This window comes from Podarcis cretensis (assembly GCF_951804945.1).
Source record: "Podarcis cretensis genome assembly, chromosome: 7".
In the NCBI taxonomy this organism is placed as follows: domain Eukaryota; kingdom Metazoa; phylum Chordata; class Lepidosauria; order Squamata; family Lacertidae; genus Podarcis; species Podarcis cretensis.
In genome coordinates this window covers 55,999,225-56,019,467 of record NC_137176.1, presented here as the reverse complement: position 1 = coordinate 56,019,467, position 20,243 = coordinate 55,999,225, and the positions used below count along the sequence as shown (strand labels likewise).

General features: G+C 39.3%; 1 protein-coding gene across 4 annotated transcripts in view; it reads right to left on the bottom strand.

Moving 5' to 3' along the window:
- FAM110B (family with sequence similarity 110 member B) overlaps positions 1 to 20,243 on the bottom strand; it is an 80,699-nt gene that overhangs the window by 21,515 nt on the left and 38,941 nt on the right. Inside the window, exon 1 of one of the 4 annotated variants that reach the window (XM_079984659.1) lies at positions 19,089 to 19,244. The exons of 2 other annotated variants lie outside the window; for them this stretch is intronic. The gene's annotated coding sequence lies outside the window, so the exon portion shown is untranslated. Of the gene's footprint in view, positions 1 to 19,088; positions 19,245 to 20,243 lie in introns of those variants that run through there. One more of the 4 variants, XM_079984660.1, reaches the window with a different exon arrangement.

Below are 20,243 nucleotides of genomic sequence, written 5' to 3'. Positions count from 1 at the left end.
AGGTTCAAGGAGAAGATATAAAAGATAAATTAATAACAGAAATTGCTCAATGGCTGGAATTACAAAAAGAAGATGTAGAGAAGAGAGTTCAAAACGCATTCAGGATGAGAGTAAGGACAACCAAGACAAGGAAAGTTACAGGAGATTGCTTGATTACTTTTAAAGATAAAGACATGAGGAATTTAATACTCCAAAAAACCAGAGAGAAGCGTTTGAATATCGACGGGAGTTACATAATTATTTTCAAAGATATACCGGTTAGATTGTTGAAACGGAGAGACCCTTATAAACCACTGGTCCAAATTTTGAAAAAAAACAAGATTGAATTTAAGTGGGAATTCCCCCAGGGGATTTCCTTTATATACAAAGCCAAGAGACACAGACTGACAAGTCCCGAAGAAACAAGCAAGTTTCAGAGACGCTACAAAGAATTGATGGCAGAAGAGGAGGAGGAAGAAGGTGCAGTAGAAGGAGCTGACCCGATGGGAGGAAAATTTTTAAAGGGGAAACCTAAAAAGAACAGAGAAACAGATGAAGAGGAGGAGGAGAAGGATGAAGAAGAAGAAGAAGAAGAAGAAGAGGAGGAGGAAGAAGAAAAGGAGGAATCATAAAGAAAAAAATTGATAAATTTATATTTTAATTAGTGGAAGACATGGCATTGAAATTATGGAATTGGAATATTAATGGGATGAACGATAAGAAGAAAAGAAATACTATCGAACAATATTTAAAAAGAAAAAATTTGGATATCATCTGTCTACAAGAAACACATGTGGCAAAAAAGCATAAAAAATTTTTGATTAATAACAGATTGGGCAACGAATTTATATCCTCAGATAAAGAAAAGAAGAGAGGCATAGTCCTTTATGTTAGGAAAAACATAGACGCTCAACAGATCTTCAAAGATGAAGAAGGAAGAATAATTGCAATACAGATCAATTGGCAGTGCGAAAAATTAATAATTGTCGGGATCTACGCACCTAATGGAAATAAGACTGATTTTTATAAGAAATTGGAAGAAAGATTGTTTGAATATATGGATCAAAAAATCATAATAATGGGCGATATGAATGGAGTTGTTTCAACGGAAATGGACAGATTAAGAGAAAAAAGTGACAGTAAAGAGGGGAAACTACCGAAGACTTTTTTCACATTGGTGCAAAACCTCAATTTAATTGACATCTGGAGACTCAGACACCCATTAGGAAAAGAGTTCACATTCTATTCGGAACCGAATCAGTCCATGTCAAGAATAGATCAAATCTGGATCTCGAACGAATTAACTACTAGAATTCAACAAATAGAAATCCAACCTAGAGTAATTTCGGATCACAACCCAATAAAAATGGAGATAAAGATGTATGAAGAAAGAACATTTAGATGGAGATTGAAAGACTACCTTTTGGAAGATGAAAGAATTATTCAAGATGCTCGAAAAAAACTGATGGAGTACTTTGCAGATAATATGAATAAAGGCACAAAGATCAGCACAGTTTGGGATGCAAGCAAGGCGGTAATGAGGGGATTCTTCATCCAGCAGAATGCGATCAAAAATAAGAACAGAGAGAAAGGGAAGAAGGAAATCCTAAAACAAATAATGGATAATGAACAAAAGTTAATTAAGAAGCCAAATAACACCAAGATAAAACAAAATATTAAAATTTTGCAGACACAGTTCGCCATGATTATAAACAAAGAAGTTGAATGGAACATTAAAAGGCTGAGACAAAGGAATTTTGAATTCGCAAATAAACCTGGAAAATGGCTGGCATGGCAAATAAAAAAAAGGAAAGAGCAAGGTACAATTAACAGAATTATTGTGGATGGCGAGGAAATAGAGAACCCAAAAGGTATTAGAAAAGGATTTTTGGATTTCTACAAGCATCTATATGCAAAACGAGAGAAAAACAACATAAAGAAGATAGAGAACTTTTTAAAAGGAAAAAAGGTGCAAAAGATCCCGACAGAAATGAAAGACAGACTGAATGCCCCAATAGAGAATGTGGAGATAGTAGAAACTATAAAACAGATGAAAAAAGGAAAGGCACCAGGACCAGATGGATTTACAGCAACGTATTACAAAGAAATGAGGGACTCCTTGACGGTACCACTTAAAGAAGTTATGAACAATATCTTGAAACAACAGGACATACCAGGAACATGGAAAGAAGCCTTTATAACACTCATACCTAAACAAGACTCTGATCTCACACAAGTGAAGAATTACAGACCGATATCTCTGCTAAACACAGATTATAAGATTTTTTCGGGCATTTTAGCATCAAGATTTAAGAAGATATTGCAACAGCATATCCATAAAGATCAAGCAGGTTTCTTACCTGGCAGACATATGAAGGACAATGTAAGAAATATAATAAATATTTTGGAATATTTGACTGCCAGTAATGAAAGACAAGCTGTCTTAATGTTTGTGGATGCAGAGAAAGCGTTTGATAATGTTTCATGGGAATTTATGTTGAAAAATTTGGAAATGATGGAAGTGGGAGAAGACTTTTATAATGGTATAAAGGCAATATACTCAGAACAAAGAGCTAAATTAATAGTAAATAATGTAATTACAGAGGAAGTGAAAATAAAGAAGGGTACAAGACAGGGATGCCCTCTCTCACCACTGTTATTCATCATGGTTCTGGAGGTCCTGCTGAGTTCTATTAGACAAAATGAACTAATAAAGGGGGTAACAGTAGGTCAAAATCAATATAAAGTTAAAGCCTTTGCCGATGATCTGGTAATTACGATGGAAGATCCGACAAATAGTCTAAAAGAAGTTATAAAAGAAATTGATCAATTTGGAAGAGTGGCCGGATTTGTATTAAATAAAAGGAAAACTAAACTTATGGTGAAGAATTTGGATCAAAGTATGATTGAAGAAGTGCAAAGAGAAACAGAGATGGAAGTGGCGAAGAAGGTAAAATATCTAGGAATATGGTTAACCCAAAAAAACATTGACTTATTCCAAAACAATTATGTGATAACTTGGAACAATATTAAGAGAGACCTCGAAGTGTGGAGTAGGATGAAGTTATCTTTTTGGGGCAGAATTTCTTCAATCAAGATGAGTGTGCTTCCAAGGATGTTGTTTTTATTTCAAATGATCCCAATAATCAAGGGGACAAAGATCTTCAGAGATTGGCAAAGAATGATTTCAAAATATATCTGGCAGGGCAAAAAGCCACGAATACAATTTAAACTATTAACTGATGCGAAAGAAAGAGGTGGCTTTGCCCTGCCGGACCTGAAACTTTACTATGAAGCATCTTGTCTCTGGTGGATAAAGGATTGGATAACATTAAAAGACAACAAGCTACTGGACTTGGAAGGGTTTGACAATAGGTTTGGCTGGCATGCCTACTTATAGTTAGGAAAGAAGAAAGCTCATAAAAGTTTTGCCAACCACATTTTCAGAGGTGCCCTTATAGAAACATGGGATAGGTACCAAAATATTTTGGAACCAAATGTACCACATTGGTTATCCCCACTGGAGGTCATGAGTGTCAAAAAGATAAACATGAGAGAGGAATGGATGACTTATGGAGACATTGTAATTAAAGAAGGGGGGAAATGGAAATTGAAGCCATATGAACAAGTTAAAAAATATGTATATGATTGGTTGCACTACTTCCAAACAAATGAGATGTTTAAGAAGGATTGTAAAGAGAGGAAATATATTGAAGGAGAGTCTAGATTCCAGAAAGAAATAATTAATAATGATTATAAGGTATTGTCAAAAATGTACAAAATGTTATTGGAATGGCAAACAAAGGACGAAGAAGTTAAATCAGTTATGATACATTGGGCCAGGGATTTTGGTTATAATATACAGTTAGCAGATTGGGAGAAGGTGTGGAAGGAAAATATGAAATTCACTGCATGCATGACGATAAAGGAAAATATTATGAAAATGGTATACAGATGGTATATCACTCCCGTAAAATTAGCAAAAATGTATAAGACATGTAATAAATGTTGGAAGTGTAAAGAGAGGGAAGGGACATTTTACCATATGTGGTGGGAGTGTAAGAAAGTAAAAGGCTTCTGGGAAATGATATATAATGAGTTGAAAAGGATGTTTAAATACACGTTTGTGAAGAAACCAGAAGCTTTTTTGTTAGGAATTACAGGAAGAGAAATTAATAGAAGTGATTATAAACTTTTTCAATATGCGGTGACTGCGGCAAGAATTTTAATGGCCCAAAAATGGAAACAAGAAGAATTACCAACATTGGAAGAATGGAGACGGAAATTGATGGACTTTGCTGAACTAGATAAACTGACAGGGAAAATTAGATACCAGAAAGATCACAAGTTCACACAGGACTGGAGAAAGTTTACGATTTATCTGGAAAATATTTGTGATGAACAGACAACGCTAGTTGGATTTAAAGAGGCTTTGTGATGAGAAAGGGTATTGCGAGAGGGTTAAGAGTTGTAAAGATTTATTAACTGGCAATATAATTATAAAGGAAATGTGAAATAAATATAAAATTATGAGGATTGTGGAGGGAGCGGGGGGAAGTCCAAAAGAATTTGGCATTATAGTGTATGTGAATGTGTTATTTAAATTTGTAAAAGAAAATTTTTCTAAAAAATTAATAAAAAAAGAAAAAGAAAAGATAAAGTAACACAGATTTGAAAGCAACACCGTTGCATATTATCTATGCATTATTATGTAGAAATAATTGCTTCAATATACCAATAAACTGTCATGCTAGACTACATTTTTAGTTCTCCTGGAAGGAGAGATATGAATTCCAAAAAAAGGTCAGAAAAGCCAAGCCAAGTTACCCCCCCCCCAAAAAAAAAGCAGTTTGAGGTAATAAATCTGTGCCTTGATTTAGTTTTGAGGTGTGAACTTGTATGAGGGAAGGAAAAGAATATTCCTCCACCCGGAAAATTAGTAAGTTGGGAGCATGGGAGAAACTTGGCTAGAAAAATGACATTTGATTATGTATTCTTATACATAATTCATTCATGCAAACCATGGCAGTTTGCAGTGATACCCAGACACAGGTATACCACCTTATCTGCCTGTTTGGGACAATAACGCTTGTAACTCCAGTCTAAAGAGCTCTTAAAATTCTTTTAGAATAAAACTTTTATGCAGAGGGAAGTGCAGAGGGAAGAAGAGCACAGAACCAAGTTAGAATATCAGCTGCTTTAAATCCCAAGTGTTGTTTATTCCTTTTGTATGCCACAGACATCATGCTTAAGACAGCCAGGGTTCTATCTTGGGGAAACTACAGGGGGTCTACAGAGTTAACTGAATGGGCACATCAAGCAATTCATATGTCAGCCATTGGTTATACAAGTATTCACATGCATTTTTTTTGCACGAAAGGTAGCATTTTCAATGGACAAAACTGCCCTCTACCTGTCTGCTAATACCTTTCTCTGCTCTTCAAAGGCTGCTAAGTGCCTGATAAGAAACTGCATCCTTTTACAACAATAAGAACATTATCCTAAGAACTTGGGCATCATGTAATAAGTGTGATGATGGCATTAAACATTTTAGCTCGAGTAATCTACAGAGTGATATCATGTGACCCATTCAATGCAAGCGCCATTGTTTTTGGTGTCTTTGCACAGGCAAACATTTTCAAGCCAGTAACAGACTCCTTCCAAAATTTGCCCTATTCTGGCTGAGCCCCACTTATTATAGAGACACAGAACACAAGACACAAAGAAATAGTTAAATTTGGGGTGCATCAATAGAATACATCCTATGCCATACCATAGCACCACCACCAAACAATTCCTTCACTCACAGCCTCCAAAGCTCTTGCTGATCATACATAATTTTCTTTTGGCTAATTTATCTCTGTTTGGGATAGCATTGTTTCTAATAAGCCTTCAGAATCACAATATTTGTTTTAATGTGAGAAGGTAAAAAATATATGTGAGCATGTGTGTGTCAGCAGGGGGTTGGCTGCATAAGAAATAACATCCACAGAAAGGTGACCTGTGTCTCAGCAGATTTATAGGAAATAGAAAGAAAAAATAAGGCTACACAGCAGAGTCTACAACCATATTCACCAAAATATTATCTATGACTCACTCTGCTTAAACTTTCCTGCCACCAAACGTAATTATTTTTGTGTGGGTTGATGCTTCCAAGCAGTCTTGTACTGAACAGTGCTATGCTTAAAAAATGTAGGTGGCAAAAAGTTGAAAGCGAAAATACGGATAAACTTTTTGGAAAATGTAGATAAATAGTTAAAAGTTTCAAAAGCCCATGAATGGGCAACTGATAGCTGGTCAGCCAGCTTGAGATATAGCCAGCTGAACAAGATAACAGAAGATAGAAGGCTCCCTTTTGCGCTTTACAAAAGTAATTTAGTGTATACAATGGGAGGTGTAGGCTGTTTTATATACCTTCAACATGCAAACAGTCTGGCCACCTAATTCAAATCACGGATACTTAAACCAAAATTGTACACAGATAACAAACAGTACGATCATATGGATTAACATCAAGTTAGTATATTGCAGAACAAGTTCAATTAGTATATAATATGATATAATATGAAAAATAAATTAATTTGTACACCAATGCCAAGATGCATAAACTTCTAACCAAGTTGAATTCCTATTGCTTATATAATGGATCCATGATATATTTGAAAATTTTGAACACAGCATATTGCACATATTGACTGTGCATACTACCTTCAGTGTTAAATAAACTTATGACCTGCAAACACTTTAGTGATTAGATTTTAAGTAAACATAGCATCTGGAGAAGAAAAGAGGTTAAAACAACTCTTTCATTTACACTTCACTTGTTTCAAGAAATGAAAAACTAAGATAGAAATAGCAACAATTCCCTCCTCAGAAAGTCTAATAAAATAGAATCAGCTTATGTAGGTAAGATAAACAGTGTAGCAACACTTCTAGCAGATTCTTCAGTGGTGATTTGCTTTAGACAAATACTTGTCAGCATTTCAAAAACCTGATGAATCTTGGTAGTTGGAAACCCCTTCCCCACCTCCCAAAATTCTAGGAGATCTGTTGATTCGTACCCGGTACTTAAAGTACAATAAAGATCATGGAACCTATTACTATTTATAAATATAAGGAAAATTATAAGAATGCTGAACAATATGACCAATTAGGCGTGGAGAACAGGAACACGACTGACCTGGTAAAAGTTTCCAGATGCAGATTCCAGGTGCATTCAGACATGGAGATTATTGCTCTAGTTTTTCTGGTCATTATGCTAGTACTTCTGTCTTGATTTCTAATATTCATTTTACACTGCATTAGTTGTTGCATTATGGAATTGTGGCTTTTTGATTGATATACTGCCATGTCATGCTAAATTTGATTCATGCCAGTGGACACTGTGTAGCACAACACTGGATGTCACTGGACATGTCATCACCCTTTATGTTCATGTGCGCTTCTGTTTCCTCATTATTCACCCATGAAAATGGTGGGAAAGAACTGCCCCACATTTTGTCATGTGAGCAGAGATGGTATTATCCATGAAAACCACAAGAAAAATTCAGGTTTTCTAACAGGGCTGCAAAGGAGTTCATTTCTTGATGCAATTATCAAGGAAGCCTAGAAGCCTAGAATTGTAGAGTTGGAAGGGACCCCAAGGGTCATCTAGTACAACCTCCTGCAATGCAGGAATCTTGCCCAACGTGGGGCTTAAACCCACAGCCCTGAGATTAAGAGTCTCATGCTCTCCTGGTTGAGCTATCGCAGATATGCCTAAACTTCCAACCTGATTATGGTAAATATCCAGAAGTGGCTTTCATATGTGAAAGGTTACATAAAATGTGAAAATTATCAGCTACATAAATGTCAGGACAAAAGGACAAAATTGAGTCAGCCACGGGTAAGTGGCTGTCCGGACAGAAAAGGTTCACTTTGGCAACCCAGCCAGGTGTTTGCACCCAGCCGGGGAAATAAGCACCGGCTTACGCACGAGCAACCCCTAGAACCCTTACACTATGGCTGCAGAGTGGTCCATTCCTAAAATATGTTTTTTTGAAACTGGAATATAGAGAACCAAAAAAAGAAAAAAAGAAAAAAGTGGATGGTTTCATACCAGGCAGCTACATGATGTTGCAAATAGAAGCATGATGTCAGAATCCCTGAGAAAACAACCTTGAATTATCAGATTTGATTTTTTTTAAAAGTAGATTTGTCCAAGACTTAAGCAACGTGTGTAGGATTTGACCTACAGCATTGAGAAAACAACTATAAGTTAGGCAGTAGACAATAGTTGGAGAAATCAGCATTACAGAATATGAACCTGAGATTATGATCTGATAAGCCTGCTCAATGTCTCTTAATACACTTGATTACTCATTAGCTGGCCTTTAAATTCCCTACTGTCATCAAAAGTTGGTAAGCCCTACTATATTCATCCCGCACACCAGCTCAAAAACTTGTAGGCTATGTGAAAGAAATATACTAAGAGGTTTAGTCGTATAGGGCAAAGTACAGGTAACTCACAACTTACACACATTTAACGTGCATGGTTTCAGCTTTACATGCTTGTCAGCCAGCCAGCTCAAATCACACAAATTAAACATGCACGAGGAGGAGAGGTTAAAAGCTCTTTCCGCCTTGGAAAAAGCTTTTAAACTCTCCACCTTGCTTAGCAGGCCCTTGCAAGAACTTGGATGGCTTAAAAGCTCCCCACCTTGTTTGGTGGTGGTTGGGCGATGGCAAAAATGCCTCCTCAATGCACCAGCTTTGGAAAGGTAGGGATGCACACATGGGGGTGGTTTCAGGGCTGCCTTGACAATACACAATATTGGCTTTATGTGAGTTACCTGTTAGTTGCAGTATATACTGGCTGCCAGGCAGAGCCGTAACTAGGTGATCTTGACCCCCTGGCAGAATTGTTCAGATTGCATCCCCTAGCCACTGACAAATTAGTTCTTCTTTCCACCTCTCCTCCAACATCCCCCCATTCAATTCACCCTCTATTTAAAACCTTCTATTATGAGGCAATAATCAATACAGTGGTACCTCGGGTTACAGACATTTCAGGTTACATACGCTTCAGGTTACAGACTCCGCTAACCCAGAAACAGTACCTCGGGTTAAGAACTTTGCTTCAGGATGATAACAGAAATCACGGTGCGGCGGCAGCGGGAGGCCCCATTAGCTAAAGTGGTACCTCAGGTTAAGAACAGTTTCAGGTTAAGAACAGACTTCCAGAACAAATTCAGTTCTTAACCCGAGGCACCACTGTATTTTTATTTATAGACATATTTATGGACATATTTTTAGCCCCCCCCCTTTCCTGTGCCCCTGGCAGGGGCCCACCTCACCACCCCCTAGCTACAGCCCTGCTGCCAGGCTCCACTGCCTTACTTCTTGTACCATCATCAGTCTGCTTATTTGCAAGTCCTGCAAACTGAGCTCCCTGCCCAAGGTCTACTAATCATGTTAAACTTTAGTGCTCAATTCGAGCAACTCTGTCCTAGTGTAATCAAGTTGTCAACAACAAATTTCAGCTTGCCTTATTAGGCAAAACCATTGCTTGTGTTGCTACTCACCCTTTCCTCCCAAAATACTTGCTTTTTTTCAGGGAACTCAGGGAGGAAGTGTACTTGCCCTCAGAAGATGTATTTTGCAGCAGGTGCAAGTAGGACTTTGCTGGCATTGTCTCCAGCAAAAATCCTCCACATGGAGGATCCCCCAAAATTCACCCCCTCCAAAAAAATTCCTAAAAGAACCATCCTGCATCTACTCAAGCACACTTTTTAGCCATAAAGTTTTTATGGTGAACTTTGATGTGTACATATTTCTGTCAAACATTTAACAGTTATTTAAGACACTGGATCTATAATATCTTATCTTATTTGTATACATGCATAGCAATAATATTTGTAAAGAAGCCTGGAGGGTTTCCATGGTAACACATCTGTTAACAAAGAACAATTATTTCACACATGTGCAAGGGAAGCAAACCTGGCAACTTGTAGAAAGAAAATATAATTTCTGTATCACTACGATAAAATCAGGTGGGTAACAGTTCTGAAAGAGCAACTGCCATAGGCAGCAGAAGTTCATTTGTGATTTCCACTTGGTTTGAAATTACTGCTATTTGCAGATAGCAAACATTATTTTGAGTGAAAGAGGCATTTTGAAAAAAATTGTTTTTGAATGAAACATTACTGTTGAAATCAGGAGAAAGAGGCACACAGAATGCCGTCTTTAACTGAACCAAACTGTTACCATCTCATCTTCTCTTGTCTCAGTTCAATTTAAGCTTTTTCATTATCATCTATGCTTGAACTCAGGCAGATCATTCAGGGAAGGCATCACGATAGCACACTGTTATGAAAAGGAGAAATGGGGCAGTGTGTCATCAGCAGACCAGTGAAATTTCACCCTATAAATGACTTGGCACAATGCGTCATGGATAATAACAACACATTTATGTTAATTTTTATTTGATTATTTGATTTGATAAATTGTTGATTTAACTGGATTAATATATTGCTTAAGCATCAAAAATTCTAGGTGGTTTATGTAAAATACACATGAAAATTACCGGTACAAATAACATCAGATGTTAAAAACTTGTTCGCCCTATTTTTTTCATGTAGTTATCTCACATCACAAACTTTGCCAGTGTGCAGACAGCACTAGAAGTTGGATGTCTTGTTATTCACTATAATATTTCTTATTAGAGTCAGGATTATGCTAGAATAATCCTTTATTACTCTAGGATAATATAGAATAATTAAACCACCTGATAGAAAAGGTTTCATTTCTGTCAAGACATCTGAAAATGTGTTTTACAGGGCACCTATTTCATTAAAAAGAAAAGAAAAGAAAAAAATCCGAATAGCTTGCATTGTTTTTGAAAGATAAAGGTCTTTAAAGGTCTTCCTTTTTAGAATCTGGCTATAGAAAAACTACTTCCACAGTCAATGAAAAATGCTGCTCCAGTCATCTCTTCCCAACAGAAATCTCTCTTTACAGCACATACCTTCAAAAAAACTTATTCATTGAAAGCCCAGAAGAAAGTTACCCATGCCTTCATTATGTTCCTAATTAATGTTGGTAAACCAATGTTTAGAAATGGAAAGATTTCTTCAGAAAAATATAGATGTGGAGAATATTCACTTCACATCACTAATCAAAACTATAACAGACCACTTTCACTCCTTTTCTTTTTACACATCTTCTAAACCTTTCACATTACCATGCCACTATACAACATTTTTCTGCTGTATTAAAAACGGAGGGAAAAGAAGCAGAAACAAAAGCTTCAGGATTTCAAAGAAGAGCTTACAAGCAATTTGTTGCCTCTGTAGCTATGTACTATGCACCCAAGTTCAGTATCACCAACTGGCAAAGTCCCAATCAGAGATGCTAAGGAAAAGGAAACAGATTTGAAGCAGAAGGCTGGCGCTGGCAGGGGAAAACAGCATGAAAGAGTGTCATGTTTTACTAAATCTGCTATTGCTGTGGATGATGCAGGGGCTCCGGAATGACTTCCCATTCTCCAGTGGAGCAAATAAAATCCCACCAGCACTGAACTTGCTTCAAAGAAGATCAGGGCTAGAAGGTCCAAAAGGAGCCAAAGAAAGAATCAGCTGTAGTCTATCCCATTCCTCTTTACTGTCATTTCACCCCTTTTCCATTGCTTGAAGTAGTGTGCATGCACACAGAAAGGGGACTGAGGAGGTGGTGACATTGAAAAGAGATGCTGGTAGTTAAGACACTGGAGATGTCACTAGCCCACCCCACTCCCCAAAAGAAGCGGGGGAGAGAACCCCAACCATGGACATATCCTTGATGTCAGAGAACTTGGGTTTATGGCAAGCGGACACAGTGTAAACAACTTTGCTTTCAGTGAGAATGACAATATATCAGAACCATTTTAAATGCAAATTAATGTCTTTGAAAGATAACATGTCCCTGCACTTTTATGAGATAATAATACTGTTGGCTAGCGTATCATATTTTCATATTGAGAGATAATGATACAAGCACCATTTCAACAACAAAAATTAACGGAGCTGTAACAGGCAGACCAAGATAGTTGGAAAATAAGAGTTGAATGCTGCATTTTCTCATATCTGCTGGATTAATAGCTTAATAGGTGGCTTGTCAATTGGTGAAACAGAGCAGAAATCAAGCAGTTTTAGCTATGGGTGAATGTTTTGTCTGCTAAAACAAAGTGTGAGCAAATTATTTCATATCATGCATTCCCTTAAAAATCCAACTTTTTCCTGAGTGAAACTAGCCATGTGTGGAAGTTTTTACTGTAGCCTCTTTGCAACTGGTTTGATTGCCTGCCTTGAAATATTAAAGTTTTACAGCACATTTTCACTGCCTGTCAGTAGGACATTCTCTTGTCAAAGGCAATATTTATGTATCCAAGGAAAATCAGATTTCTCTGACAAAGTAGGAGTTATGAATTTTTTATGAGAGTGTATTATAAAGTTGAAGTGCATTTCTATCAGCTGGGAAAACTGATGTTTAACCAGGTAAAAGAAAAAAAAATACTTCTTTATAACTCTTGGTCAAAATATTGTTTCACCTTGCTGTATTTACTTATTTAAAGCATACACACTGCCCTCCCAAGGTGGCTTGCCAAAACATTTTAACATATGTAAACATATATTTTACACCAAGCTACAAGAAGTACAATGTTAAAATTAAAAGCCAGCAGCAGTTAAAATTTCCAAAATTAGTTAAACAGCCTGGAAATAAAAAAAATAGATATTCCAAAGTTAATTAATAAAATAATAATAATAATAATAATAATAATAATAATAATAAATAATATATTATTTATACCCTGCCCATCTGGCTGGGCTTCCCCAGCCACTCTGGGCGGGTTCTAACAAAATATAAAAATACAGTAATGCATCAAACATTGAATAATAAATAATATATTATTTATACCCTGCCCATCTGGCTGGGCTTCCCCAGCCACTCTGGGCGGGTTCTAACAAAATATAAAAATACAGTAATGCATCAAACATTGAAAGCTTCCCTAAACAGGACTGCCTTCAGATGTCTTCTAAAAGTCTGGTAGTTCTTGTTCTCTTTGGCATCTGGTGGGAGGGCATTCCACAGGGTGGGTGCCACTACCGAGAAGGCCCTCTGCCTGGTTCCCTGTAACTTGGCTTCTCACAGTGAGGGAACTGCCAGAAGGCCCTCAGCACTGGACCTCAGTGTCTGGGTAGAACGATGGGGGTGGAGACGCTCCTTCAGATATACTGGACTGAGGCTGTTTAGGGCTTTAAAGGTAAGCACCAACACTTTGAATTCTGCTCAGAAACGTACTGGGAGCCAATGTAGGTCTTTCAAGACCGGTGTTATGTGGTCTTGGCGGCCGCTCCCAGGCATCAGTCTAGCTCTGCCGCATTCTGGATTAGTTGTAGTTTTTGGGTCACCTTCAAAGGTATCCCACATAGAGTGCACTGCAGTAGTCCAAGCAAGAGATAACCAGAGCATGCACCACTCTGGCGAGGCAGTATATGGGCAGATAGGGTCTCAGCCTGTGTACCAGATGGAGCTGGTAAACAGCTGCCCTGGACACAGAATTGACCTGCGCCTCCATGGACAGCTGCGAGTCCAAAATGACTCCCAGGCTGCACACCTGGTCCTTCAGGGGCACAATTACCCCATTCAGGACCAGGGAGTCCTCCACACCCACCCACCTCCTGTCCCCCCAAAACAGTACTTCTGTCTTGTCAGGATTCAACCTCTATCTGTTGGCCTCCATCCATCCTCTAACTGCCTCCAGACACTCACACAGGACCTTCACTGGTTCTGATTTGAAAGAGAGGTAGAGCTGGCTATCATCCGCATATTGATGGACACCCAGCCCAAACCCCCTGATGATCTCTTCCAGCGGCTGCATGTAGATGTTGAAAAGCATGGGGGAGAGGACAGAAACCTGAGGCACTCCACAAGTGAGAGCCCAGGGGTCTTAACACTAATCCGCCCCCCACTTTCTGAGCACGGCCCAGGAAGAAGGAGCGGAACCACTGTATAACAGTGCCCCCAGTCCCTCTAGACCATCCAGAAGGATGTTATGGTCAGTGGGTCTGGGAAGGCTCCCTCACAAAGAGAAGCATTCACCACCCCGTGAAGCCCATCGCCAAGCCCTTCCCGGCTAGCTTTTATAAGCCAGGATGGGCAAGAATCAAGGAGACAGGTGGTTGGTTTCACTTGTCCAAGCAGCCTGTCCACATCCTCAGAGGTAACAGATTGGAATTAATCCCACCCAACTTGACTAGACAGGACTCTAGCACTCTCCCGCTCCAGCCCTGCTCCCACGGTGGAGTCCACCTCTTCCTGAATCTGAGCAACTTTATCTGCAAAAAACTTTGCAAAGTCACTGCAGGAGATCATGTGGCCTGTACTGGGCCCCAATGCAGCAGGTTGTTCCGCTAAATTGTGAACCACCTGAAAGAGTCTCCTGCTGCTGTTTTCCACAGGTGCAATACAGGTGAAGAAGGTCTTCTTCGCCGTTGCTATCGCCACTTGGTAGGCTCGACATTGAGCTCTAACCCTTGTCCAGTCAGATACAGAATGAGTTATCCGCCACCGGCGCTCTAGCCGTCTCAGTGATTGTTTCATTGCCCTCAGATCCAAGGAAAACCATGGGGCTGTCTGGGCTCCATGCAATCAGAGAGGGCACTTCAGAGCCAAACAGTCAGTAGCCCTGGTTAACTCCACATTCCAGCGGGCCACCCGGGAATCAGCTGAAAGGTCATCAACATGGGATAAAACATCGCCTACCACTCTCTGGAAACCATTTGGATCCATTAAGTGGTGGGGGCGGACCATCCGAATCGGTCCCACCTCCCTGCAGAGGGGAAGGGTTGCGGAGAAGTCCAGTTGCACCAGGAAGTGATCTGACCATGGCACTTCTTTAGTTTTGCTTTTACTTAGTGTCAAATCACCAACATCCATAGAGGTGAACACCAGGTCTAAGGCATGTCCGCGGCTATGAGTTGGGCCAGACTTATTCAGGGACAGCCCCATGGAGGCCATGCTTTATGCTTTCCACAAAGTCCTGAGCAGCCCCTTGTAAGGTTGTGTCGGCGTGGATGTTAAAATCCCCTAAGACAACCAAACCAGGTGTCTCCAGGAGAATAGCAACAGTGACGCCCTTGGGGAGGGATTCCCAAAAAATGCGGGCCACTACTGAAAAGGCCCTGTCTCTGATGCTTGTCAGCCTAATGGCTCTTATTACTGGGCCTAACAGGAGGTCCTCCATTTGTAATAACCATAGTTCCTTTTTTTCATTCCAGGAAAGGCAGCCATCCCATATAGATTGCTGGCAATTGAAGTTCTATTTGTACATTGATACAAATGACTGAGGAACATAAGTGGGGGTGGAAATGTTATCTGACTGCTGGATATAGAAAAAGCCCCCAGTACATAATTCACTGTGTGTAACATCCTCATGCACAGAGTGACCATGATTTCTGAACTTTTAAAATACTGTGATAAAGCAGAGAGTCTAGGACCAAGAGTCCACGTAATCTATGAACACAGCTATATCTGACATTCTCCTAATATGTGATTGTTTATTTTTGTGGTAGTGTTGGTTGGCCAGAATCCAGAGTTCTTCCTTTTATAAAACCATACTGCTACATTCATCATGAAACTGTTTGTTCTAATGTATACTGGTGTTTACTGGTATTCTTTTGTTTGGTATTTAACTATTCATCGGTTATCTCACAAAGAAGTTTCCGAGGAACCTGGTTAAGATAGAAACATTCAGTCTCTTAAGAGTGGTCCCAAACATCTGAGGGCAGATTGCTGGCACAATCCATTGGAAGAAAGCATCCCGTGGGGTCTACAATGAATGCAAACTGGTGGCAGTAGTGCTCTTCTCAACAACTGTTTCCACCCTTGGAAAAGTACTACTGTCACACACAGGGAGCTTCTTGGAAAAAATGGAAGGTGACCCAGCATGATAAGAAAAAACAAACAAATCTGGTATCCCTCTTTCTCTTAGCCCTCTCCCAGGAAATTTTATAGCATTCTCCAACCTGGTACCCTCTGGATGCTGTTAGATTATAGCTCCCACTGTCTCTGACCATTGGCTATATGGCTGTGGCTGATGGGAGTTAGGAGTCCAATACACCTTTGCAAAACAAAACATAGACCAGCTTATTTCTCAGCAATATCTTAATGTGATGCAATATCACATTCGTTCTTATGTTTACAAGGTCTCTTAACATGAAAAGCAGGACAGATACCATATGCATTACTAGACTGCCTTTGACATTGCTTTTCCTCACTTGCATTAAAAATAAATAAATTATGGGGAAGAGAAGCTGTTAGGAAACAAATCAGGCACAAATGTTTGGAAGATGGTCAGAAAAACTCAGAAACATGTATTTGTCAGATAAACACCAGGAAGAACTTTCTGACAAGTAAGAGCTGTTCGACAATGGAATGGATTCTCCAGGAGGGTGGTGGACTCTCCTTCTAGGTTTTTAAGCACAGGTTGGATGGCCATCTGTCCTGTAAGATTTAGTTGAGAACAATGCATAGCAGGGGTTGGACTAGACGACCCTCAGGGTACCTTCAAACTCTACAATTCTATTATCACAACAAAATGAGGGTGTATTGTAGGAACACCTTCTTCATTCCATTCTTTAACATTGTTAGAAACCACCAAGCTTTCATGTCATCTTGCTAGCACAGTACTGATAAGGGACTAGATCAGTTTTCTCCAACCTGATGTCTTCCAGATATTGTTGGATTACACCGCCCATCATTTTATGACCATTTCCCATACTGTCTGAAACCGATGGGAAGTGTAGTCCAATAATATCTTCTGGAGGGCACCAGGTTGGGAAAGGCTGACAGGGTTACTGTGTCAGAAACAGCTTTCAGTATGGAAGATACCACATGCATGAAATGGTTATTAAGAGATGTATATAAAACCTGCCACAAATTAAGGAGTTACATCCATGTTTTCAGAAAACTAGAGCTTGTCCTATATACCGGTAGTTGCTGGCACAGAAAAGACAGGTACTTCTCATTTTGAATTAAAACTGTCTAGAACTGTCACATGAGCTGCTGTCAACATCTGCAAGGCACTGGCAGCATCGTGCCATGCCATAAAAAGACTGCAACATTTTATTTTCCACCCACATAGATAATTACAGGAGGCAGTAGGTCTCTTTTGAAAAAGAAAACACAGGACAATTATAATTGGCAATAGAGCACAGAGAGGGGCTAGCAGACAGTATCACACAGGTTGTATGTGCACACCCACTCTCTCTATTCATCATTGTACTAGACTTAACTGTTGCTATGCAAAAGGGCTATTCTATAATTTCTGGGAATACAGAGTTCAGAAAACACTGGTACTGAAGTTTCTTTAAGGGAATAAACAAGTAAATTAAATAAAAATAAAAATCTACAGTTCCACCCCCACATTCATGTTCAAAGTTCTTTGCATATATTATCAATTTAATCCTGTAATATGATGAGTATTATTAATATTTTAAAGCTGGGAGAGGAAGGTTGAGGTTGAGAGGGTTGCCAAAAGCCACCAACGAGTTCATAGCTGGGCTCAGATTCAAAAGTGTGATGAACCAAATTTGGGATGTCAGTCATAACCACTAGTTTAACTCTTGTTCTACAAATAGAACAAAACAAACTATCAACATTATGCACCATATTAAAACAATCTAGGCTGAAGGTTAAACTCAGTAAAATATTTGATGAACGACTACTTTCTTGTGTTTGCTTTCCATCCTCTCTGTGTTCAAATGTAAAATGCACAAAGCTGACAACAAATGACAAAAAAACCCTGCTTTTATGGGCAAAAGACTGATAGCTATGACTCACCTAGTTTTGCTTTGCAATGCAGTGCAAAACTTCACTGAGGGGGGGGGGGAGGGAGGGAGCCAGAGATTAGTGGGAGAGATAAGAAGTGAAAGCAAAGTAGTGAAAGTCCATAGCTTGTGCTCACTTGAGGCAAATCTCCTGTTACCCAGACGCATGGTGGCGAAGTGCCAGCTGGACAACTGGTGACCTAATGCACATTTATGGGCTATCAGCAGTCAAAACAAACCAAGGGAACATCCTCAAAGAACCTCTCCTGCAGAAACCCACTGAAACCATCGTCATCATGTGCAAGGTCCCATGCATTTGAATGGGATTTGAACACAGTAAGTCACAGCGCACTCTGAGACTACATGGAGATAGAGCTCTCTTTGGCTGCTTTTTTAATAAACCCTCGCAATCAGCATAGTTTTGAATAAGTTTGGATCGGTCACCACACAAATCCCAAATGAAAAAACAGGACAATACAAGATGAATCAAATTTCGGAAATGTTTTTTTCCTGAACAGCCCCCCCCCCCGCCCCACCAAAAAAACAAAAACCAAAAAACCCACCCAAGCTTGTCAGATATATCACTGCAGCAATATATACCCCTTTCACTACATTCAGGGCAAGGTCCCTAAACACACACACACACACACACACACACACACACACACACAAGCTTGATCTCACTGTTTGGCCTTTGGGAACAATGAGTGTGCAGAGATGGATTCACTGCACTATAGTGGCTGTTTTTGAAAGGCTGCTTAAAAAATTCAAAGGATCAAACAAAGAATTCACCCAAACAACGTAAGGTGACAGACAGACAATGGAGCATATTAATCCGAATTCCTTTCCCTATGCATAAATCGGCAGGCAGTTATTGCACCAATCACATTAAAGCATACATCCTGACATTATTCCCTGTTATCTGCTCGTTGCTTAGAAATATCTCCGTCTCCATGAAAGGCAAAATCATATATGCTCTAATTCAAATGTTCAGCCACCCCCCTTCAAATAAACACCAACACTGCTCTTAGAATAACAAAAAAGGTACATGCCACGCTCCAGATTTCATATGAGAGCAATTTCTTCATGCAGTACACATTATACTTCTCTGCTAAATTCTTAGTATAATGATGACCATCTCGCTGGAGTACACACAATATTAATGAAAGCAAGATCAAATTAAACAGATGACATGATTAACTGTATTCATTTCATGCATGGATGTGTTTTATGGGGGGGAGATAAAGACCTGAAAGTAATTACCATTAACTGAAACTCCTTCACTGACCTCTGCTTGCAGCCAGCAGTTGTTAAATGCTGATGGGTTTATAACAAAGAGCAATGCCTCTATCGTCTGTAGGCTTTTCTTTTATTCTACACAGAAGAGGCAGACTTCCTCTACCGTTGCATGAACACTGTACCTCTGTATCTATGTCTCTAATGCAGCATAAAGATTACTGTGGAAACCTATCAAATTGGCAAGCAGCAAATGCCAGCAGCCAATCGGAGAAAGGCGCATGCAGAATCTAGCACATGCTCTTTGAGACTTGGATACTGTCACTGCTGTTTAGCAGGCTGTTAATCTAATTATAGCAGTTTGCTAGCACAGTACTATGAAAAACGGCACATGATCAAGAAAATAAAACACCCCCCTCAAGGCAGGTATTCTAGGAATGTCTAATTGTATGTGTATGAGTGTGTGTGCACATGTGCTATTTCTTTAAATGCAAAAAATCAAATTCACACATTCAGCTTATTTCAATACTCCCTCATGAGATCTGAAATCACGAAGCAGCATTCATCAATTTCAAAGCCAGTTTCCTTCATAGGTTATGCTACAATATAGTGTTTCATTTTTTATATGCAAAATTGTTGCATTTGCATGAAATACGATCATTTTCCTTGACATATCACAGACTGGCAGTAGAGAAGGATGAGTAATTCCAATTCTGGTTTATTGTGCTAGTGTAATGAGGATGCATATAAAGGTTTGGCACATGGCTTCTCAAAGCAAAGTTATAGTGGAGCTGCTGAAACTTGTAAAGAATATGCTTGAGTATTTTGCTGAATTGTGACTCTATATCTGTGTTTCCAAAAACAATTCAGGGATCTACATACCCTCACTAGTTCCCCAGAAGCAAATGTTCTTCTCTATCAGTGAGCATCCCTGCCCAGTACAAAGATTCCTTTCCATGCATTATCTGCACTTGGCAGGGACCTCTGGAAGAAAGAAGCATTCTGTGTTGGGCACAACAGACCAGCTCTGTCCTCTTCCAAGTTTTTTGTTGCATGCAAAGAACCTTATTTTGTGTGCAGCAGGTACGTACAGGATATTAGGATCGGCAGAGGATGCCCACTAATCATTTTCTTGATGGCATATTGAAAGGAACAAGTGTGAGATGTGCAACAATATCAAGT